We start from the raw sequence: 25,062 nt of genomic DNA, 5'->3' as shown, positions 1-25,062 counted from the left end.
TGCCAAAAAAGAATATATATCCCCCCTCACAAAAATAAGAAAAATAGAGAAACCCGTGCTTCTGCAAGCTAATGTTGCTGCAAAACCAAACTGCACGGGCTTCTGTAAGCTAATGTTGCTGCAAAACCAAACTGCACGGGCTTCTGTAAGCTAATGTTGCTGCAAAACCAACCCGCACGGGCTTCTGCAAGCTAATGTTGCTGCAAAAACCAACCTGCAGGGGATTCTGTAAGCTAATGTTGCTGCAAAACCAACCTGCACAGGCTTCAGTATGCTAATGTTGCTGCAAAACCAAACTGCATGGGATTCTACAAGCTAATGTTGCTGTAAAAACCAAACTGCACAGGCTTCGGTAAGCTAATGTTGCTGCAAAACCAACCTGCACGGGCTTCTGTAAGCTAATGTTGCTACAAAACCAAACAGCAAAGGCTTCGGTAAGCTAATGTTGCTGCAAAACCAAACAGCACAGGCTCTGCTAAGCTAACCTTGCTGCAAAACCAAACTGCTGGGGATTCTGCAAGCTAATGTTGCTGCAAAACCAAACAGCACAGGTTTTCTGTAAGCTAATGTTGCTGCAAAACCAACCTGTACAGGCTTCAGTAAGCTAATGTTGCTGCAAAACCAAACAGCAAAGGCTTCGGTAAGCTAATGTTGCTGCAAAACCAAACAGCACAGGCTCTGCTAAGCTAACGTTGCTGCAAAACCAAACTGCTGGGGATTCTGCAAGCTAATGTTGCTGCAAAACCAAACAGCACAGGTTTTCTGTAAGCTAATGTTGCTGCAAAACCAACCTGCACAGGCTTCAGTAAGCTAATGTTGCTGCAAAACCAAACTGCACGGGCTTCTGTAAGCTAATGTTGCTACAAAACCAAACAGCAAAGGCTTTGGTAAGCTAATGTTGCTGCAAAACCAAACAGCACATGCTCTGCTAAGCTAACGTTGCTGCAAAACCAAACTGCTGGGGATTCTGCAAGCTAATGTTGCTGCAAAACCAAACAGCACAGGTTTTCTGTAAGCTAATGTTGCTGCAAAACCAACCTGCACAGGCTTCAGTAAGCTAATGTTGCTGCAAAACCAAACTGCGTAGGCTTCTGTAAGCTAATGTTGCTGCAAAACCAAACTGCGTAGGCTTCTGTAAGCTAATGTTGCTGCAAAACCAAACTGCACAGGCTCTGCTAAGCTAACGTTGCTGCAAAACCAAACTGCTGGGGATTCTGCAAGCTAATGTTGCTGCAAAACCAAACAGCACAGGTTTTCTGTAAGCTAATGTTGCTGCAAAACCAACCTGCACAGGCTTCAGTAAGCTAATGTTGCTGCAAAACCAAACTGCGTAGGCTTCTGTAAGCTAATGTTGCTGCAAAACCAAACTGCGTAGGCTTCTGTAAGCTAATGTTGCTGCAAAACCAACTGGCACAGGCTTCTGTAAGCTAATGTTGCTGCAAAACCAAACTGCACAGGCTGCGGTAAGCTAATTTTGCTGCAAAACCAAACTGCACAGGCTGTGGTAAGCTAATGTTGCTGCAAAACCAACCTGCACAGGCTTCAGTAAGCTATTTTTTTTTGCAAAACTAACCTGCACAGGCTTCAGTATGCTAATGTTGCTGCAAAACCAAACAGCACAGGCTCCGCTAAGCTAATGTTGCTGCAAAACAAACCCGCACGGGCTTCTGCAAGCTAATGTTGCTGCAAAAACCAACCTGCACAGGCTTCTGTAAGCTAATGTTGCTACAAAGCAGTCTTGGCAGGAACATGACACATTTTCTTTGCTACTTGGTGAGTAGAAACATCAGGATGACTCAACAAAAAGGTTTCCTTTTTGGGGGTTTCCATGAGAAAACCAACAACATGGAAGCACAACTGAGGCTCAAAAACTGCATCTGAACAAACCAGCAGACCTCTGGATCAAAGTCCAATGGACACACAAGACCAAAATGGAGACTTTTCTGTCAAGCACGGTGGAGGAGGGATGATGGTCTGGCCTTATTTTGTGGCTGCAGGACCTGGACACTTTGCAGTCACTGAGTGGACCCTGGACTCCTCTGTAAACCAGAATATTGTAGAGACAGGTGTGGGGAACATCTGTTAAAACTTAGCTGAACCTGGATTTTGTACATGGTGCAGCATCCTCTGCTGGTGGCGAAGAGCATCTCTGAATGCACAACACCGGAACCTGCAGCGTGGGAGTGAGAGGGGCAGGGTAACGGCCCGGGCAGGCAGGGGAGAGATTTGTCCGTCAAGACTCCTCTCCCTGGCCCTGCCCCTTCTCAACCTTTCCCTGACCCTGAACCTAACCTGGGGCTTGCTGATTGGGCGGGAGCTTCGGGAGCTGCGTGCTGGCCTGCGGTCCCCACCCCTGGTCATCCCGTTGCTGCTTCCACCTGCCTGCGGTCCCCACCCCCGGTCATCCCGTTGCTGCTTCCACCTGCCTGCTGTGTGCTGTTGACATCCCCAACTCCCCCAGTCTGGTCCTCGGCAGGAGGGTCCCCCCCTTATGATCCAGGTCCTGGTCCAGGTTTCTTCCCTCCTAAAGGGGAGTTTTTCTTGCCACTGTTTGGCTTAAGGCTTTTCTCCCACTAGGGGAGTTTTTAACTGCCATTGTTTATGTAATAACTGCTCGGGGGTTTATGTTCATGTTCTGGGTCTCTGGAAAGCGTCTGGAGACAACTTTTGTTGTATTAGACGCAATATAAATAAAATTGAATTGAATTGAATTGAATCATGTGACAGGAAATTATCCTAAACACAGCAGCAGATCTACAATGATGAAAACAAAAGAATCAAGATTCCGGAACCACCTGGTCGAAGTCCAGACCTTCAGTGAGCTGTATAGACGTGAAGGTCCAAAGACCTCAAGTAGGTATGCGGGGACCTCTAACCTCCTGAGTCATGGGGTACTTGGGCGGCAGAAAGAGTCTTTTTCTTCCACTTTTGTCAAATAAATCATGGCTATCAGAACCGTGTACAGAACGAAATGTTCCTGGACGTGGCCAGCAAACAGTACATGGACCTGCAGTTCTTTAACCACGTCCAGAAAGTGCCAGGAGGAAGATATGAGAAAGTAATGTTTGGACGATGGCTGGTGTTGGAGCCAGAGAGAGGGTCGTGGCATCGCTGAGCGAGCCGCGGATGAACCAAAGGGTTCCATCTGTGGACCTGCACCAGCGCGACTGTGGACAGTGTGTGCATGCGGGGGAGACGCCACCAACCTGCCCACATGCATGTGGCTAATTTCGGTGGTGGCATTTTTTCAGCTCACAGCGTGTCACCCTGAAAACGCTGACGTGGCAGCGAAGCCGACATTTCTAATCCCAGTAAATGATAATAAGTATAAAGTAAATGATAAGTAATTCACAGTCTACGTGAAGACCCAAACGTCGGTCGACCCTCAGCCTTTTGGCATAACCAAACATCTCCATGTCCCATCTGTTATGAAAAGAAAAAAAATAACAGACATGCCTCTGATCTAAGAAGAGAAAGCCGTCAGGTACAGAGCAGTAACAACGGTGATGTCATGGGTTCTCTCCTCCTGCCACCCACATGCCTCAAACTTGGAACTGTCATTCAGCCCAGAGTGACGCCAGTGTTTATGCCTATACGGAGGCTTTAAAGATGTCCCGTAACACGTGTGTGCTGTTTGTGTATCAGGGAATAAACACAAAATAACTGAAAATCAAATCCGAACAGTTGCCCTGCAGCGACGCTTTGGCTGCTTTCAGACCTGTGGCCCGTTTGTTTTGTTCCGATTCAGGGGCTAAATCCATACAGTTGTTTGGTTTTTCGTTTGTGGTGTTTGTGTTCACAAGGCAACCGTGTGAACACAAACACCCTTCCCTTCCTCTTTTCTCCCTTCCTTCCTTCCTTCCTTCCTTCCTTCCTTCCTTCCTTCCTTCCTTCCTTCCTTCCTTCCTTCCTTCCTTCCTTCCTTCCTTCCTTCCTTCCTTCCTTCCTTCCTTCTTTCCTTCTTTTCTCCCTTCCTTCCTTTCTGTCTTTCCTTCTTTTCCTTCCTTCCTTCCTTCCTTCCTTCCTTCCTTCCTTCCTTCCTTCCTTCCTTCCTTCCTTTCTCCCTTCCTTCCTTTCTGTCTTTCCTTCTTTTCATTCTTCCTTCCTTCCTTCCTTCCTTCCTTCCTTCCTTCCTTCCTTCCTTCCTTCCTTCCTTCCTTCCTTCCTTCCTTCCTTCCTTCCTTCCTTCCTTTCTCCCTTCCTTCCTTTCTGTCTTTCCTTCTTTTCATTCTTCCTTCCTTCCTTCCTTCCTTCCTTCCTTCCTTCCTTCCTTCCTTTCTCCCTTCCTTCCTTTCTGTCTTTCCTTCTTTTCATTCTTCCTTCCTTCCTTCCTTCCTTCCTTCCTTTCTGTCTTTCCTTCTTTTCATTCTACCTTCCTTCCTTCCTTCCTTCCTTCCTTCCTTTCTCCCTTCCTTCCTTTCTGTCTTTCCTTCTTTTCATTCTTCCTTCCTTCCTTCCTTCCTTCCTTCCTTCCTTCCTTCCTTCCTTCCTTCCTTCCTTCCTTCCTTCCTTCCTTCCTTCCTTTCTGTCTTTCCTTCTTTTCATTCTTCCTTCCTTCCATTTAGACTTTTTTCTCGACATTTCGACTTTTTTCTCGAAGTGCATAATGAAAAACAAAATCTTCCCCCAGTTATAACTAATATAGAAACATGCAGCATGTGTTTGCCTTCATTCTAAGGCTGATACAAGAATTTTAATTTTTTGCGGCTCCAGACATATTTGTTTTTTGTGTTTTTGGTCCAATATGGCTCTAAAACATTTTGGGTTGCCGACCCCTGAGATATTCCAAACGAACCAATCTTTAGCTGCAGCAACGGGACAGGTGTGAAAGCACCCTAAGTTGCAACACCTCTGTGTTGTGAAACATAATGGAACATCCCAGTAGAAGATGAGCAAATAATGCAGGATTGTCAGAAGTCTTGGGTTTCTGTGCCCAGGACCAGGACCGGGACCAGGACCAGGACCAGGATCAGGACCGGGACCAGGACCAGGACCAGGACCGGGACCAGGATCAGGTCCTGCAGTCCTGCAGCTTCGCTGTGCTGCATCAACACACCTGCGTCAGGGTAATGAATCAGCATCAGCATCTGCACAAGGCTGTTAATGACACCGTCACTGAGACCAGGGTGTGTTGGAGCAGCAACCACCCAGAACCTTGGAGGACTGCCGTCTGAGACTCCTGCTTTACTCGCTCAGGGAAATATCTTTCTCCACAACCCCGACGGCACAAAACACTGAGGTATTTAATGAACTCATCAGTGTGACGGCTTGTAAAAATCCTGCAGAGATGCAGCACAAGGACTTTTGCTGGATAAAAGGGGTGGGGTTTAGTGTCTGACTGCTCCCCCGTTTAAAAAAAGACAGAGATACAGCAGTCTTTTTTTATATATATATATATATATATATATATCTTTTTATTTCACAATAATTTTCACAATTCACATTTTCACATTCACGATTTCTATTCTACCCACATCCCTACCCTCTCCATAATTGCCCTAGGGGAAAAAAAACAAAAAAAATAAATAAAATCATACATTAAGGGAGAACAAAATTAAATAAATATATATATAAAAAAAAAATAAAAAAATAAAGAAAATAATGGCAGCAACAGCGATATCAAACTATATATATCCATACATACAAACATACAAACATACATACATATAAGGCACAAGTTGGAAAATAGAGATACTCATTGGTCCCCTTTGGATAAATTTTCCAGTTTTGAAAATAATGGAGACCAAAATTCTTGAAAGATATGACCACGGTTGTATTTTTCCAAAGTACATTTTTCCAATGGTAAAAAAATTGAAATTTCATCCAAAAAAAATTGGAGGGGAATCATCTTTCCAAAGTAAAAGTATGCATTTCTTAGCGAAGTATGTGATCATAATTAATATCCTGCTTTTTTTCTGGTCTAACTGAAGATCCAGTGTATCATTTAATAAATACAAATTGGAACTTAACTCAAAATTCATTTCTAAAACTGATTGTGTGAAGGAATTAATTGATTTCCAGAAACGTATTAAAAGATCACATTCCCAAAAATATGCACAAATGTTCCATCGGTTCTTTTGCATCTTGGACATTTTGAAGAGATATCCTTTGAAATGGATGGACGTTCAGTCGGACAAAGCCCCAACAAAGAAACAGGATTATGTTACGTCGGAGCTTTTGATTCAGTAGTGGTTTTGTATTCTTAAATAAATGCTGTCAAGCCCACAAACAAGTTCACAGCACGCTTCCTTCAACACGTCATAACACATTAAATCCACTAAAACAAAGCCCGGCGGTTGAGAGATGATCCAGAGGACAGACTGGTTACAGAGAAGAAAAGGAAAGTGGTCTTGCTGCATGAAGATGAAGCTCCCACCTCGGCTGACCTCAGCGCAAACATGTGTGCCACAGAAAAGGCTCGGGCCCTTTCATCCTCACACTTTCCTCTAAGGTTGGTAGATGGCGCGCTTAAATCCCTCAGCTGCCGGCTCCTTTCATCAGCGCAGGCTGAGGTGTGAGGGTGTTTCCTTTGTCGCTCCCAGACGAGTGAACGTGAAGATAAAAATAACCGACCAGAGAATCCTGCTAATTGAAGAGGTTGCTCAGAGCAGAACAGATCCTAACAGACTGCATCTGCCGTGTGGTGACGGCTACAGAAACACCCGTCTGCTGAAGGAGAAGCCTTTCCATGCTCTATCTGACACATTCCAAGAGTTTCCCGGGTCACACGTGACGGATGCTATCGCTAAAGATTTCGCAAAGCTTTCATAATTCATTTTTTTATTTCAAGATTGAATTCCTTTTTCCACAGGAAAACTAAGTTTTATAGTTTACAACTTGTATCAACTGTAAGAGAGTGAAATGTCTACTGTTGTCTGTGTTGGTGCACATGTTGTGTTGTATAGGGGTGGGCAAAAATATTGATACGGCAATATATCGTGATACATAGTCTCACGATACGATATCGATATTCAATGTATGTATCGCAATATATTGCCGTATCAATATTTTTGCCCACCCCTAGCTGCACTTTATTTTGTCATTTCAGTGTGGGTGAGACACTGCATTTTATTTTTGTCATTTTAAGTCAGGGGCAAGTAGCTGTACTGTATTTTTGTGATTTCAGTTTCAGTGTGGGTGAGACACTGCATTTTATTTTGAGTATTTTGTATCTAAGAATAATGCACACACTGCACTTTTCATTGTGTTTCAGTGTGTTTTTTCATGCTAATATGTTGCATAATTAAAATGTAAAGTTTGAATTACATTGTTTTGACTCAGTCTGTCCAATGCATTATCACTATCATCTGATGTACATGTATACAACTTGGATTTTAAGATGTGTAATGCATTTTAAAATTTTCCGGTGAACTATGTAGAATATCGCGATATATATCGGGATATATCGCATAATCGGGATATCGCAATTTGTATCGTATCGTGGCTCAAGTATCGTGATGCGTATCGTATCGTGAGGTCCTTCCCAATACCCACCCCTAGTGTTGTACACATAATTATTGCCAAGAGTGCTACAATGTATATATATAATAAAGCAGTAACATATTGGAATAAGCTTCCACCACATTTATCCATGATAAACAATAAAGCTAGATTCAAAAATAAATGAAGAAAAGCCGTACTTAGCAAGGAAGTCAGTTTGAGTTAGTTGGTTTATTCTGAAATTCTGAGTGTGTAAAATGGAATGTTTTTTGTTGTTTGGTTCTGGCTGGTTTCAACAATTTAAGGGTTGAATTTCATCACATCTCAGATCATTTTTGTTTAGATTTAGTTATGTTTTAATAGTAAGGATTGTATTTTATTGTTTTATGTGTGCAATGTTGGACCCAAGGAAGAATAGTCTTCACTGCAGTGAGGACTAATTTGGATCCGTAATAAATAAATAAATAAATAAATAAGAGTCTCTGAAATATTGCACATTGCCTCAGCCTGCAATAAAACAGTGGTCAATTCAATATACTTTCTCATTTCCTAATTTTTATACCTAATAATACAATGTCAGTGTGGTGTACATGAGAATGTATTGGTGATCAGCCTTGTGCTTGTGTTCTCTCATGTTTATCTCCCTGCTGGCGGTAAACGACCCGATCACAGTTCAGGACGCTCCGCGACGTCGGCAACGGCAACATCAGCAGCCGTCATCCCTACTGCCAGAAAGGTCTCTTCCCTGACTAAACCCACAGCTAAACAGACTAGTCGTCCTGTTCACATACGCTAAGTTGTGCACACACCAATTTAACATGAGCCCCGCCCACACAATCACTTCAGTTACATGACATTTCTAAGTCTTGGTGGAGGCTTGAATGAGCCTTTTATTTGGACAGAGCCCCGTTCCCCCTGTGCTAGCATTCATTGTCACTTTTCTGCAGACATAAATTCAGTTCTAACTCCGAACAGTCTGATGAAACGGCTCGGACTGATTTAACGTCAGACTGAGAGGCTTCTTCGGGCCTGAGGTGAACTTTGGACAGTTGTAGTAACTGTACACGTAGGTGTCACCTTCGTCTTATTCATGGTGCAGCATCCTCTGCTGATGGCGAAGAGCATCTCTGAATGCACAACACCGGAACCTGCAGTGTGGGAGTGAGAGGGGCAGGGTAACGGCCCGGTCAGGCGGGGGAGAGATTTGTCCGTCAAGACTCCTCTCCCTGGCCCTGCCCATTCTCAACCTTTCCCTGACCCTGCACCTAACCTGGGGCTTGCTGATTGGGCCGGAGCTTCGGGAGTTGCGTGCTGGCCTGCGGTCCCCACCCCCGGTCATCCCGTTGCTGCTTCCACCTGCCTGCGGTCCCCACCTCCGGTCATCCCGCTGCTGCTTCCACCTGCCTGCTGTGTGCTGCTGACGTCCCCGACCCCCAGTCTGGCCCTCGGCAGGAGGGTCCCGCCTTATGATCCAGGTCCTGGTCCAGGTTTCTTCCTCCTAAAGGGGAGTTTTTCTTGCCACTGTTTGGCTTAAGGTTTTTCTCCCACTAGGGGAGTTTTTACCTGCCATTGTTTATGTAATAATTGCTCTGGGGTTCATGTTCTGGGTCTCTGGAAAAGCGTCTGGAGACAACTTTTTTGTATTAGACGCTATATAAATAAAAGTGAATTGAATTGAAAATGTTGGCCCCTCTGTCTTTACCAAGGGGAACCTTCATGCTTTAAGAACAATGATGATCTGAAACATGTTATTTGGTCTCAGGCCTTCATGTTTCCGGGTGTTGACCAGAATAATCGGCTGAGCCTGGACCAATCAGTAGCCTGTGAACGACGATTTGCCGCTCCCACCACAGCACCAGACATCCTTAAATCTGCTATAATGTCGCTATGCTGCTTTTTCTTCTCACTGCACATTAGGAGACGACCATCTGACCTCTCATCGTACATCAAAAATCTTCTTTTCTTCTGCAGATTTAAAAGAGAAAATAGCTTTGACATTTTAAACCTTAAGTAAATCAATGCATATGTGACGTGGGAGTAAAGAGAGAAATGCCGTCGGCACCTGGCAGCGGATGGAACCCTACGATGTCTCGGTGTTTGGATGCTTCAGAAACACCTTTCGCCAGGCGTTTAGATCACTTTCTGCTCCACTGCTCTCTCGGCAGTTGCTCCCAGACAAGACGCCGCTCCTCGCGCCGCCTTTATAGCTTAGCAACAGGGATGATTAAGTGAACAGACAGTTTTCCTCCAAACTGCTGGCTCTCACAAGACAGCCGTCACTGCTTTAATTCAAGCGTGAGCAGAGGAGCGAACGGAGGCAAAATGAAAAGACTGCAACAGGTATTCATGTTTATCTTACTGGATTCTACCCCGACAACAAACACTCCTATCACAGCTCAGGACGCGCAGTGACATCGCCAATGGGGTCCCCAAATTCCTGGTGCCTGCTGTCTGACTGGATAAGCTGCACCTGAGTCACACCTGGGATGCAAAACCCTCCAGAAACATTACTGGGATTTGAGTTTGATTTGCTTTCGAACATGCATGTTAAAAAAGAGTACAAAAAAGTAAAAAAACAGAATATAAATGAAGTAAACACTTATCCAGTCCTACCCCTGAATCTACATACATTCTTACATATAATAAGACGAGTTTCAATAAGCTTACTTATAAAGCACCCATCCCTACTTTAATAACTGTTCTATACAGTGATATAATATTCAATTCAACCAACCAATTCAACCAACGCCCAGCATTTAGTTGTGCTACTATGTATGTATGTAATAAAAGAAGTAGTTATAATGCATATTATTACATTATCATTTACTATAATACTACAATATAATAGAGAACAATAGACAGCAATGTTATAACAATATACCTGAATAACTATATTATATATATATATATATATATATATATATATATATATATATATATATATATATATATATATATATATATATATATATAATATAAATATATATATCGACATATCTACAAATAACTATAAATCAATATATATTAATAGAGATATAGATACACAAATACTGTACGTATAATACATACCTACATATTTCATATTTATACCCATAATATAAGTCTATATATCTACATATATTAATAAATGTACATATCAACATGTTGTATTTTGAATAAAATGTTTATTTGTATCTTCTGTGGGCTTGGTCTGCAAACATTCCAGGTCTGATCCACGTGAAAACGCGAAGAGCTCTGTGTGACTGTGCTCTCTGTGATGAGGCTGCGAGGCTGTTTGCAGAGTCCCCCGACACGAGCAGACCCTCATCAGGAAACGTCCCCAGCCCCAGGGAAGTGCAGTCACACATGAACGTCAGCATCCCCTCATTCATTTCATTACGTTATTTAATGTGGCAGCGACACACAAATCCTCCAATTGGACCTTTTATGACATCAAGATGTCATAATGCAGCGAGCTGGAGGAGAAACAGAGGAAGCCTGAATAAAAGCACTAATATTAAAGGCTGTTTAGAGGGCTACATAAAGTTTTTGCGACGTCGTCTTGTGTTTGTCTGGTGAAAGAATGTAGAAATGTTACAAATGAAAATTCACCTGCATACTGGCCACCACGGCCCGTAGGAAAAAAACAAACTTTGGTTAAAGAAAACCGCAGGGTAGAGCTCTTTACTGTGATGTGGATGACAAAGCATCACAAACCGTTCGATAACAAGGGGAATTAAAGCTGCAAGCAGCGATGAACGGGCCCTCGCACTCACGGCCACCGCCCCCATAAGCATATCAGAAATGACAGCACCCACGACTCTCTATGTCAAATCAGTCAAAAGTTATAGCAGAAAAAAGGGACAACCAACCAGAAGAAGGGACGGAGCTGATTTGCACCAATTATGGTCAAGTACTCAAAACCAAGTCCGATGACACCACCCACGACTCTCTATGTCAAACCATTCAAAAGTTATGGCAGAAAAGTATTCTAGGGGGCGCTGTTGAGCCATTAGGCCACGCCCATTAATGCAAACCATGAAATATCAAATTTATCACCAGGCCTGGCTTGCATGCAACATTTGGTGACTTTTGGGGATCTATCAAATATGGACCAATCAGATGAAGGGGGGGCTCGCTTTTTGGCGCCTAGCGTCGCCACGGTAACGCTTTTGAAAGAGAAAAGTAATGCCCATCGTAGCCGGATGGAGACGCACATTTTGATGTATAACACACCTGGGTGGACGTTACGGTTCGGGCCGTATTAACTGCCGAAGGAAAGGCATAAATTGCGCCAAAATTACACAATTAATTCAAAATGGCCGACTTCCTGTTCGGTTTCGGCCATGGCGCCAAGAGACTTTTCTTTAAGTTGTGACATGATACAGGTGTGTACCGATCAGTTGTTAGTCGCTTTGGATAAAAGCATCTGCAAAATGACAAAAGGTGTCCAAACAACCTCCGATGAAAAACATGTAACTTTTGAACTGGGCCCTCACATGTTTAACGAACATGAAACCAAAAATAGATCAACGATAGATTCAAAAAGACATACGGACATTAACATTCACACAGTCCCGTCATGTTTGACAGCTTATAGCAGCAGGAACTCAGAAGATGTTTCCTGTCTTTCTTCATCAGTGTCTCCTGGTTCTGGTCCGTTCTTCTTTCCAACATCCATTCAGTTCAATAAATATTGTGAAATAACTAAGAAATAAATAACTCAAATAGGCCTTTCAGTATCCATTCAATATCCATTCAAAGTGCAAAAAAAAGAAAGTAATTGCAACAGCTCATGCAGTAAACAAATCATTTTAGCTTGTCTAATTTATTCTGTCACCAGACACACAGCTGGCCATGAAGCATCAGGCATTTTTCAGGAGTGTCATGACAAACCGTGTGGCCGATAACAGAAGAAACCAAACAAGCTATAGTAAATATAGATAATATGAACTTTATTGAACTAATATATCATTTTGAAATTAAAGCTGAAATATCCAAAGCACTGAACACTGGTTGTGCACGGTTGGGGGTGTGTATGAGTGTGTCCGTGTCCATGGATTACGCAGCTGTTGATTCAAAGATCTGCAAGTTGACTGGACACTAAAGGATACGTGCGAGGATCACTTACAGAGTAAAAGCATAAATGTTACAACACAAAGAGGCTGATGATCATGTACTTTAATGGCGACGTCTGTAATAGGTGGAATTTTCATTTTGTAATAACAAGCGAGGTCCGTTTCAACGCAGCTGGTTGTCTGTGCGAGTGGACGTTAACGGTCAAACAGCTAGTATTTTCCAGCATTAACAGTCCTGGGGAAGCTGCTCTGTACCTGGGAGTAACAGTCCTGGGAGTAACAGTCCTGGGAGTGACAGTCCTGGGAGTAACAGTCCTGGGAGTAACAGTCCTGAGAGTAACAGTCCTGGGAGTAACAGCCATTGTTTGATAGTTTCACACCACGTGCATGTGTAAATTAAATGACATGACTAGGCGAAAATGTAATGATGAAAAAATAAATAAACAAAATCGATCTTTAGACATGCAAATCGATATTCAAGAATTAATAAGAGAATCGATTTAGAAATCAGAAAATCTATTTTTTTCAACACAGGCCTATCTGTGAACCATAATTGTACTTCTGAGAGAAGAGGTTTTCTCCTGGAATCTCTTCCAAACCACTGTAGCCTACCTGTTTTGTTTATTAATCTTCTTCTGAGTGTGCAGTCCTGAGCATTAAATGTCCTTTATTAATGTCCTTCATTAATGTCCTTCATGCCCGGTAGACTGAGATGTAGCCCTTGGGATTTCCATGCAAGTTCCCACCTCCCAGCAAACTTACTCCAAGGTAACAGGAAGTCCTCTCCACAGAAGACTGGCAACTGTCTTAAATGCAAAACTGTCTTCATTGCAAATAGTTTGAGAACATTTGAAAAAACCTTTTTTAGATTGATGTCCAGCAACGATAGCTTCTCTAAGACCCCTGCTAATGGCTTTCCCTCTTGGCTTTGTGTTAACAAACACCTGGATGTTCCAGAGCAACAAGCTGACGGAACAATCTGTTTTTCTAAAAGTCTGCACACCTGTTGATGATCAGTTCATCAATGAGTCGCAGCACCTGCAACGTACCGTCTCATACAGTACTGGAGTTGAGGGGGGATGAGGGGGGATGGCATCCCCCCTGGAATAAAAACGGTCCAAATCATCCCCCCCTGAAATAAAAACGGTCCAAATCATCCCCCTGTAAAACTGCCATCCCTCCTTTCCATCCCTTATGTCATTTCATCAATGAATGTGGTTTTACTGCTATTTCAACATTTAGAGTCATCACCAGAAAAATAACACCAGAAAAATAACTTATTTGACAATTTTCACCTGTTTCAAGTAAATTTTCACTTGAAATAAGTAGAAAAATCTGCCAGTGGGACAAGATTTATCTTCTCATTACAAGCAAAAGAATCTTGTTCCACTGGCAGATTTTTCTACTTATTTAAAGTAAAAATCTACTTGAAACAGGTGAAAATTGTTGTTTTTTCCAGTGTTTTGATGTATTTGATGTAAGCCCAGTGGATATTTAAAGCTTACAGAAGGCTGCATTTAACTGCTGCTATGTCATTCCTGCAGTATTTCTGCAGGTGTTTTGGTCACTGCTATTATTTGTAATATATTATATTATTTGTAATCAGCACAAATGATCTGTCCCCATATGATCAAATCCTGATTTTCTTTTACAACTCCAGTACTGGTCTCATATCCTGTAGGTGCAGTAAAAACGTACTTAGTATTGCCCATTCATTTTCATTTTGGGCTTCATTTTGGTTAACTAAATACCGTGATAAAACCTATGAATATATTGGGATCTTACAGGGATCTTTCAGATCCTTCTTTTTAAAGTGTGTGAACTCGAATAGCCTGTCTGTGATGACTGATTGCGGTCCGTTTGCTGCAGGCGTGCAAAACTACCGGGGGATTTCGGAGGCTGCCCGGCGACATCAGAGAGGCCCGAGTCAACAGTCCTTCCCCTCAGTGCCTTTTATCCATCTTTCATCGCTTTACTGACTGTCTCCTTGTCCCCTATCCATTCATCTGTGCTCTTTCACTAACAGCTAAACCCCCCCCTGTCCCTGTGATGTCACAGTTTCAGACGGCGGCTCTGGTACTCTACGGCCTCGCTTGCAGTGATCAAAGAGCGGGAGGACCGGGGGAGGACGGGGGAGGACGGGGGAGGACGGGGGAGGACGGGGGAGGACGAGGGAGGCCGAGCCGCTCCACAGCGGGGGGTTTTCCGAGGCGGCGGCGCGTGTGGACGCATAAACAAAGAAGGACGTGTAAGTTAGACAACGTGCATGGCTGCGTCTGGAAAGAATGCCCATCAGAGCAGATCACTACTGCGGAAGCCCGGAAAAATAAAGGACACAGTTTACTGCGTTACCATGGGAAGTTTAATTCCTCTTTAATTCAGAATTAAAATTAAATCTGATTAAAATGAGTAAAAATGACCATGTAAACACCTAATTCCGAATGAAAATGGCCATTCCGAAATAAACTTAATTCCAAAGTAAGTTGCTGGTTTATTCCGATTTTAAATCTGAATAGAATAATTCCAGATCATGTTTACACTCATTCCTCTTTAAATTAATTCCGTCTTTCTTTCTGCTCGTTCCCTCGTCCGTCTGTCTCCATGACCTTATATTCCACGCTGGGCTGGTTTTCCTAACAAAGTTTCAAGATGCAGCAGCAGTAAACGCTGGTCAAGAGCAGAGACCATTTATTTAATAAATAGAAATAATTAAAAGAACAGATGGAAACAGGAAACATCAAAAATGTGAGCTTTTCAAAGTTGTAGCGGCTAAATTAGTTTTTCTTCTGGTAGACGTAATTTCAGGGAGACGTAACTTCGGATAGACGGTGTCATTACCCGATGTGAGTCGCTACCCGATTTTAGTCACACATGCGCAGTCGCGTCCAACATCATCGGCCATCTTGGAAAGCAACATACGGCAACACCACTTGGACAAACTGTCATTACCCGATGTGAGTCGCTACCGCGCATGCGCCACTTTTCGCTGTGCATTTCAGCAGGAAATCAGTCAGTCAGTGGAGAAGTAGAGAGTGTTGTCATTACCCCATTATTGATTAAAATGAGCGACTTTCATTTTTTCCATCAGCTCCATGCCTACATGGAATCCGGAAAGTTTCATCCCAGTTTGGGAAAAGCTGACAAATGGAAGATTAATCGTTCTATTTGTCCAAGTGGTGTTGCCGTATGTTACTTTCCAAGATGGCCGATGATGTTGGACGCGACTGCGCATGTGTGACTCAAATCGGGTAGCGACTCACATCGGGTAATGACAGAAGTAACTTCCGGTAGACGTAATTTCCGGTAAATGTAACTTCCGATAGACGTAACTTCTGGAAAACGTAATTTACGGTAGATGTAACTTCCGGTAGACGTAACTTCCGGTAGTTTAACTTCCGGTCCCCCCCCTATCCAATCAGAACCTTCCCAACCCCCAGACCTGTAGAGGAATTGGAGAAAGACCATCAAACGTGTTTTCCATGTAAACCTCAATTCAGAATTACTATTTCCATATAAACTCGAAGGAAAATTGTTTAATTAGGGAATTATTTAATTCGGAATAATTAATTCCAAATTAAAAAACATCAAGTAGCCGTGGCCACTGACTGTGGTCAAAAGTAGGGTTTTAAAAGTCAAGATGGAGATAATCACAGGTGGAAATTTGACATGACACGGAACTGAGCACAGATAAGAGGAACGTTTGGAATCAACTAACAGCGTTGCTTTTAATATGCACCCGAGGCTGCCGTTAAATCTCCGCCGCTACGAGCTCTTGACCCCAAACGCTTGGCGTTAGTGAGGAGCGCTCTAGTGCCTGAGGGCTTTTACACGAAACCGTGTCCGACAAAGTGTTGATGTGAGTGAATACATGTTTGAATATATGCATTCAAACAATCGGAGACCTTACATTTGCATTTAAGAGCAGAAAAAACGAGAAAGTGAAACCTCCAGGTTGCAGCGGAGCCAGAAATCACAATTTGAACGAGAATAAAAGACCCGGAAAGACAGAGTGGGAATGGTTTCAGGGCAGATGTTTCATCTGTTGGGACTGTGGTGTTTCTATCCTTCCATCTCTGGGATTCACCTAAAGTATTTTGTGAATCCAACTGAACAGATCCGATTCCATGTATGAATATAATTCCGTTGTTGACGTTTCATACTTTCATACTATATATATATATATATATATATATATATATATATATATATATATATATATATATATATATATATATATATATATATATATATATATATATATATAGATATATACACATATGCATATTTGTATTCTGTTTTTTTACTTTTTTGTACTCCTTTTTTTAATCATGCATGTTCGCAATAAAATCTTCAAATCTAATCAAATCAAATCTCTAGGTTTTTGGGCCTCGTTTCCAAACTAAGCTGAACATGTGCGGGTTCTGCAGGGGTTTCTATCCTGAGACTGAGATCCGGGATCAGCACAGATTTACTGTACGTGCTTTTGTTTATCTGCTGTTTTTGGGGAGAATAACTTTTCATTCCCATCATTTCAAAGAGTCACAAAAGGAGCAGCCTGCCATGACACTTCAACATCCTCCGTCGTCCCAATCCTTTCTTCTCCATGTTCTTCATGTTCTCCCTCCAGTTGTGGGTGTGTTTTGGGCGGCAGAGGTCGGCTGAGGCTGAGGGGGCTTGACATGACGCCTGCTCGCCGTGGGAGCGACGCCAGGCTGGCTGAACGAACCCCGGCTGCTGCCGGGAGGATTCTCTCCCTCCCAGGAGAGTCATTACGGTTCCACCTCCCTCACCAGCACACCAGCCTCTATCTCCTCTTTCATTCCTGTCTGTTTCTGAGAGAGAGCTCCACGCTTTCAGGACCGGTCCAACTTGACGAGAACTCAAGGTCATTTTAAATCAAATAAGAGGTATTTGGGTTGGATCAAGAGAGGGACCCAGGCATATCTGACAGCCAGCTTTCACCGTTTCTGTGTAATTACAGTATATTTGTACAATAAAACAATGAAATTCACGTTAGAAAATGATGTTATGTGTCAGATTGCAACTGAATTCATGAAAATGTGAAGTTTTGCGAGCAGGTTTCCTGCAGTTCCGGTCAAAGATGGCTTTTTTAAAGGCTGCACCAAACCTTTTAGAAATCACTTTCCAACGTCTCCCTCCAGAGACGGCAACCCAAAAAAAATCAACTCTCCCAGACTGAACCTTCGTCAATTAACCCAAGGAATGACACAATGTGAGCAGTTCTGAGTCAAAAAAGAAAAGAAAAGGCAGAGTTGTAACGTTTTTTGTTCGTATGTGAGGAAAACTGGGCACAGTGGCTTTTATTCGCGGAGAAGGCGACGGCGCGTCCCCGGAGAAACGCGCCCCGCTGCCGGCCCAGGAGATCCGGACCTCCATCCTCATCCCTCCATCCTCATCCCTCCATCCTCAACCCTCCACCCTGACCAAAACCACACACCACATCTGGAACATCTGCCCTGGACCTGCGCATCTGGACCGCACTCACACCAGACACTTGTTCCTGCGCGCTCTGCCCAAAACCGTCGGAAGACGCGGAGCGCACAATAAAGTTGACCCTAGAGACGCAGAGCTGCAGGGAGAAATACATTGACACATACATGCATACACATGTATGCATGTATATCTTGTTTTTTTAAGAGTTTACCTTGAGCGGGTCAGCAGTCTCCTCTGCTGCGCGTCCAAAGCGGACCAAAGCTCCGCTGCGTAAAATGTCAAATTCACGGTTCCAGATGGAATAAGTCCTTGGATAAGTCCAGGCAGCGCATGGTCGGGCCGTGAGAGGGGGCTGGGGGTCCGGGGGGAGCGGGATGGAGGTGGGGATGAAGGGATGGAGAGGAGAGAGGACCCCGGAGAGGACCAGCCGGGGGTCCGAGCTGCGCGTAAAAGCGATCCAGAAAGAGCCGGCGGTGTTCCCCCGCTGCGCTCACATGGTTCCCCCTGCAAACATCCTCTCAATCTCTAGTTTATTTGTTTTAATTGTTTGTTTGTGTCACATAAATCCTTGTTTTTCTCTAGGAAAAGTTACTCCGTAAAAGGTGAGAGCGTGCCCCGGCTGAGGTGTCCGCGGAGCAGCGCGGCGGAGCGGCGGTGGAGAGGTGGCGGCTCCAGAGCGGCTCCTGCCCGGGTCACAGCGGCTCCTGCCCGGCTGCAGCTCCAGCGGGGACCGGCGTCTCTCCGGCTCTGCCGTGTCTGTCCGCGTCGGCGCTGCGTCCGCGGTCACAGACACACTCCTTATTTGGAAGCTCCGGGGCTCGCGCAGCCGTCAAGAGGCGCGCGCTGCGGCCGAGGGCTGCTTCCGGGAAAATGTTTCAAAATAAAGGGGTTTCAAAATAAAAGCTGTCCAAAACACACGCACACACACACAGACACACACACAAACATGCACACATACACAAGTGTACACAAGTATATAAGTGTCTGTATGTGTGTGTTTGTATATATATGTATATATATATATATATATATATATATATATATATATATATATATATATATATATATATATATATATATATATATATATATATATATATATATATATATATATATATATATGTATTAATTCAAAGAATTGGTTAGATAAATATGTAATCATGAAAAAACTATAATAAAACCTTCCATTGTTTTCATGTGACTTCCTGCTCCACGGATACTCTGGTTAGACGGTTATTCTTCTTCCTACTATTGTGACAGTTTTGTGTCTGGATTGTTGGGATCTCAGCAACAGCAGCAGTTTATCATTTACTGTCGCCGACACACAACGTAGTCGTGACACTTTATTATGAAGGCTTTCCTCAAGGGAACGCTCTTATTTTGAAGGTAAGTTGCCCATTTTCCTGCTGGATTCCACCTTTACTTTGTAGAAGGCTTTAGGGGTTCCTCTGAGCAGAAACAGCTCCCATCAGCCCCCTCTTCTGGAGTCAAGCCTTTCCAGTGTGATCTGGCACCGGGGAGCTCCACCGCCCACATCACACACACAAAATACCAAAAACGGTGTTTTTACCATTGTGGGTTTCAACAGCTGATCTAAACCTTTTTAGCTGAGGCTGATTTTCAAACACACGCATCCAAAAAATATGGAGTTATTTTTGTGCCTCCTCTTAAACCACGTGGAGCAACAATAGCTGGTGGTTTATATGGAAGGTACTTTTATCAAAGTTGTGTGTATAGGGAGGCCCCGAGTACGAGTATTTTAATTTGTGTACTTGCCGATACCGAGTGGTGGTAGATACTTCTACCACAAAAATAACTAGGCTAAAAATTGCAATGAAAAATGCAACGAATTAGTTTTATTTGGAACAGATAAATTCAATAAAAATAAATAAAATGAGTAGAATAACTATTTTAAACAAAAAATAATCTTTCTGTGTAAATAAAAAGTCTCCACACTGAGACCGTCTTCACATTTAACCCTTGTGCTGTCTTTGGGTCAAGGAAGGAGGAAGAGAAGAAGGGAGGAAAGAAGGAAGGAAGGGAGAAAAGAAGGAAGGGAGGAAAGAAGGAAGGAAGGAAGGAAGGAAGGAAGGAAGGAAGGAAGGAAGGAAGGAAGGAAGGAAGGAAGGAAGGAAGGAAGGAAGGAAGGAAGGAAGGAAGGAAGAAAAGAAGGATGGAAGGAAGGAAGGAAGGAAGGAAGGAAGGAAGGAAGGAAGGGAGAAAAGAATGAAGGGAGAAAAGAAGGATGGAAGGAAGGGAGAAAAGAATTAAGGAAGGAAGGAAGGAAGGAAGGAAGGAAGAAAGGAAGGAAGGAAGGAAGGAAGGAAGGAAGGAAGGAAGGAAGGAAGGAAGGAAGGAAGGAAGGAAGGAAGGAAGGAAGGAAGGAAGGAAGGAAGGAAGGAAGGAAGGAAGGAAAGAAAGAAGGTTAGGAGAATTAGGTCATTTTGACCCAAAGACAGTACAAGGGTTAAGAAAATATCAAACAGATATCAATGAAACATCATATCGCGGCTCGAGTGCATCGAGAAGAGAAATCCTTCGTCTTCTCCAGCTGACGGTGGCTGCTCTTTTAATTTTAACTTGTCTCTTGCCTGATTGTCTGTCTCTCTTGCAGAACCTGAGTTAATGTTGCTGTTGTGTTCTTGCAGTAACATTAGTAAACTCGTATCCTCAACTTTATGATGCGTCTTGAGATGTTTTATCAAGTTGCTGGTATTAAACGTATTCTCCTTTCCTCCTCTTGACCCCTGTAGCACCCTATAATGTGATAATTTCCCATAATGTAATAATTTCCTATAATGTAATAATTTCCTATCATGTAATAATTTCCTGAAAATGTAAAAAAAATTTCACTTAACTCAATCGAAAATGTAATAAAATCCAATAATGTAATAACTTCACCAATAATGTAATAAAATATCCTGACTGATATTGTAATAACATTTTTACCGATAATGTAATACCTTATTACATTATTGGGAATTTATTACATAAATAATGTAATATTTACATTTACATGCAGAGGTGGGTCTTTTTTTTTTCCAAAACTGATAATGTAATATTTGAAAGATAATGTAATATATATGTTCATTTTCAGTCCAGAGTTCTACATTTTGTGTTTTAAGTATCTAAGAATGTTATATACGCTGGATTTGAAACACCAGAATGACTATTGGGTTAAATTGCAGACTTTGAGTACCATGTAATAAATTCCCAATAATGTAATAAGGTATTACATTATCAGTAAAAAATGTTATTACAATATCCATCGTGATGTTTTATTACATTATTGGGGAAGTTATTACATTATTGGGTTTATTACAATAGTTATAAACATAGTATATTCTAGTATAATATATAATAGTTTTCCAGCGGGAAAGGGTGGCGTGCCTTCTCCGGGTGGGTGGAGAAGTCCTGCCTCAGGTGGAGGAGTTCAAGTATCTCGGGATCTTGTTCACGAGTGAGGGAACGATGGAGCGTGAGATTGACAGACGGATCGGTGCAGCGTTCGCAGTTATGCGGTCGATGTACCGGACCGTCGTGGTGAAGAAGGAGCTGAGTCGAAAGGCGAAGCTCTCGATTTACCGGTCAATCTACGCACCTACCCTCACCTATGGTCATGAACTTTGGGTAGTGACCGAAAGGACGAGATCACGGATACAAGCGGCCGAGATGAGTTTCCTCCGCAGGGTGGCTGGACGCTCCCTTAGAGATGAGTTTCCTCCGCAGGGTGGCTGGACGCTCCCTTAGAGATGAGTTTCCTCCGCAGGGTGGCTGGACGCTCCCTTAGAGATGAGTTTCCTCCGCAGGGTGGCTGGACGCTCCCTTAGAGATAGGGTGAGGAGTTCGGTCACCCGGGAGGAGCTCGGAGTCGAGCCGCTGCTCCTTCACATTGAGAGGAGTCAGCTGAGGTGGCTTGGACATCTGTACCGGATCCTCCTGGATCCTCCCTATGGAGGTGTTCCAGGCATGTCCCTCCTCCCTATGGAGGTGTTCCAGGCATGTCCCTCCTCCCTAGGGAGGTGTTCCAGGCATGTCCCTCCTCCCTAGGGAGGTGTTCCAGGCATGTCCCTCCTCCCTAGGGAGGTGTTCCAGGCATGTCCCTCCTCCCTAGGGAGGTGTTCCAGGCATGTCCCTCCGGGAGGAGACCCCGGGGAAGACCCAGGACACGCTGGAGAGACTATGTCTCTCGGCTGGCCTGGGAACGCCTCGGACTCCCCTGGAAGAGATGGAGGAAGAGCTGGAGGAAGAGATGGAGGAAGAGCTGGAGGAAGAGCTGTAGGAAGTGTCTGGAGGAAGAGCTGGAGGAAGAGCTGGAGGAAGAGCTGGAGGAAGAGCTGTAGGAAGTGTCTGGAGGAAGAGCTGGAGGAAGAGCTGGAGGAAGAGCTGTAGGAAGTGTCTGGAGGAAGAGCTGTAGGAAGTGTCTGGAGGAAGAGCTGGAGGAAGAGATAGAGGAAGAGCTGGAGGAAGTGTCTGGGGTGAAGGAAGTCTGGGCATCTCTGCTGAGGCTGCTGCCCCCACGACCCGGGAACGGATAAGCGGAAGAAGATGAGTGAGTGAGTGAGTGAGTGAGTGAGTGAGTGAGTGAGTGAGTGAGTGAGTGAGTGAGTGAGTGAGTGAGTGAGTGAGTGAGTGAGTGAGTGAGTGAGTGAGTGAGTGAGTGAGTGAGTGAGTGAGTGAGTGAGTGAGTGAGTGAGCAGTGTTGTTCTTGTCGGCTATTTTTAAATTTTGTTTTAGTCTTAGTCTTTTTTCAATCGCTGTTGTTATTTTTTGTCATATTTAGTCGAACTCACCATTTTTTTATTTAGTCACATTTTTGTCGACAAAAAAGTCAAGCATTTTAGTCTTCGTCTTAATCCATGAAACCGCAAATTTATTTGTTTAGTTTTAGTCAACAAAAACTATTGGCATTTTAGTCTAGTTTTAGTCTGACAATTTAGTCTAATCTTAGTCTGACAATTATTTTAGACATGTATCAGTAGATCAAATCGAAAAATATTTTCCATCACATTTTCTCTCATCCTTTTGATAAAAATGTCAATTTTAAGAAATACATCTAGAAAGGGAACATGAATTGACATGAATTTGCACATTTATTTGGATCACAATTCAGACACATTGATGGTTGCATTAAAATAAATATACATCTGCGATGAAAATAAAATAAAGTGCCTAATGGGCTAGTTCACTCAAGAAAATTGATATGAGGTCAGTGAAAATAAGAGAAAAATAAGAAAATAAAAACGAACTCCCAATGTATATAATAAAATAGTCTACTGTAAACATCAGCATTTTGGCAATTTTCTCCTGAAAACTGCACTTACGACGTATGTCTGCTTTAAATAGGCTAAACTTGCAATCCAACTGAAACCATAGTTGCCCCACCAATAGAATAGTATCTTTCATTCATTCTACACTATAAGTAGCTGCGGTTGCTACATGCTAAGAAGCTAACGTAAGTTAACTAGTAGACTAGTTTTGGGTAGGTTTTATTGTAGTAACATTAAGCTGACAGTACACTCAACAACACAACGTTGATTTAATGTTGTAAACAACCAGCAGCATACTTTATGTTAACTTAGCTTACCTTGATTTCTTTGTGGTAAATGGAGATGTGTCGTTTCAGGTTTGTAGTGTTCTTTCCTTTCAACTTATGACCAATCCCCGTGCAAAGCATTATTATTTTATTTTATGAAATCTCCGCGTTGGGTCTGTGTGCAGCTGCGGCTGCATGCTGCGCTGGCGGTAACTTCAAAAGGGGGTGTGTTTGTGTCGTGTGTGTGTGTGTGTGTGTGTGTGTGTGTGTGTGTGTGTGTGTGTGTGTGTGTGTGTGTGTGTGTGTGTGTGTGTGTGTGTGTGTGTGTGTGTGTGTGTGTGTGTGAGAGAGAGAGTGTGTGGGGGAAGGGTATGTTCGATATAGGCACCCTGACCACAAAGTGATAGACTACTGTGCTCCCGGACCAACACAGTCTCACTCCCAGCGCGTCAAAAACCGACGCTTGGTCAGGGCCCTTAGGCGTCAGTTTCTGACGCACAACGTCGCCCTCAGCGTCATGCACCGACGCAGCGGGCTCTCAACAGATTCTAATGTAACCCGGCGGCGTCGCTTCAAGCCGCTCACAGCATCAATCCCATTGGATAAGTGAGGACCGGCGGCGTCGCTTCCAGCCGCTGGGCGCATCAGTCCCCCATTGGATAACGGAGGATCGGACACACGGAAGTATTCTAATTACTGTCCGTTTTGACGTTAACGGCGATTTTCACAATGATATCTGTAACATTTCTTAAGGCAGAAACACAACATTAGTGGGTTAATTTCCTGCACATCAATGTTCATGTTTTTCCCTTCATTCTGAGAAATAAAGAGTTGTTTTACGCTGAGAGCATCATGACAGCCAATCAGAATCCTGGAAAAAACATCAACAAATGACACGTGTAACTTCCAGGCTGATTTATGGTTCCGCGTTACACCAACGCAGAGCCTACGGCGTAGGGTACGCTCTGCGTCGATTTAACGCGGACCATAATTCAGGCTTTATTCTAAAGGATGCAGGGGCAAAATGTTGCAAGGATGTCTTTGTGGTTTCCATTCGGAGCTATAAATCTGTTTTTTCCTAATCTGCAGGTCAACATATGAGACGTAAAATGGTTTTACTGACACCTGTACTGTCGCTGCTGCTCTCCTGGGCTGCGGCGGAGACGTGCCGGGGGACGCGCTGCTTCGGCGGGGGCTCCGGAGACCCGAGCCCGGGCAGCAGAGCCTCCAGACCCCCGAGCACCATGGGCCGCACCCCGGGGCAGCACCCAGGGGAGATGGGCGCACCCCGCCGGGGCGCAGCAGCAGGACGCGCAGCCGCGGATTGTGAGCGCCTCCAGCGCTGCCGGCGCTGGAGGATGCTCCGGCGCGCACTGCTCCGGCTCGGGGAGACGCATCCCCATCCCCATCCAGCCCGCAACACCCGGGACTGCCGGGGGATAGAGTGCAGGCTGCCGCTGAGGATCGGAGCCAAGTCCTGCGTCGGGGACGGCTGTGCCCCGGAGGAGGAGAGCGCGCCCCCGGACCCGGTGTGCAGAGGCGATTCTAGGGGGCCCCTCAAACCAGCATTCATCA

General features: G+C 43.9%; 1 protein-coding gene across 5 annotated transcripts in view; it reads right to left on the bottom strand.

Annotated features, from left to right (window-relative positions):
• adgrb1a (adhesion G protein-coupled receptor B1a) overlaps nt 1–18,707 on the bottom strand; it is a 316,728-nt gene extending 298,021 nt beyond the window's left edge. For all 5 annotated transcript variants that reach the window (XM_061715322.1, XM_061715330.1, XM_061715326.1 and 2 more), the window contains exon 1: nt 18,163–18,707. The gene's annotated coding sequence lies outside the window, so the exon portion shown is untranslated. The remainder of the gene's footprint in view (nt 1–18,162) is intronic.
• Nucleotides 18,708–25,062: the final 6,355 nt, after the last annotated feature.

Source organism: Cololabis saira, chromosome 3 (assembly GCF_033807715.1).
Source record: "Cololabis saira isolate AMF1-May2022 chromosome 3, fColSai1.1, whole genome shotgun sequence".
NCBI classification, from domain to species: Eukaryota; Metazoa; Chordata; class Actinopteri; order Beloniformes; family Belonidae; genus Cololabis; species Cololabis saira.
The sequence above is the reverse complement of the archived record's forward strand: the minus strand, read 5'-3'. Positions and strand labels throughout refer to the sequence as shown.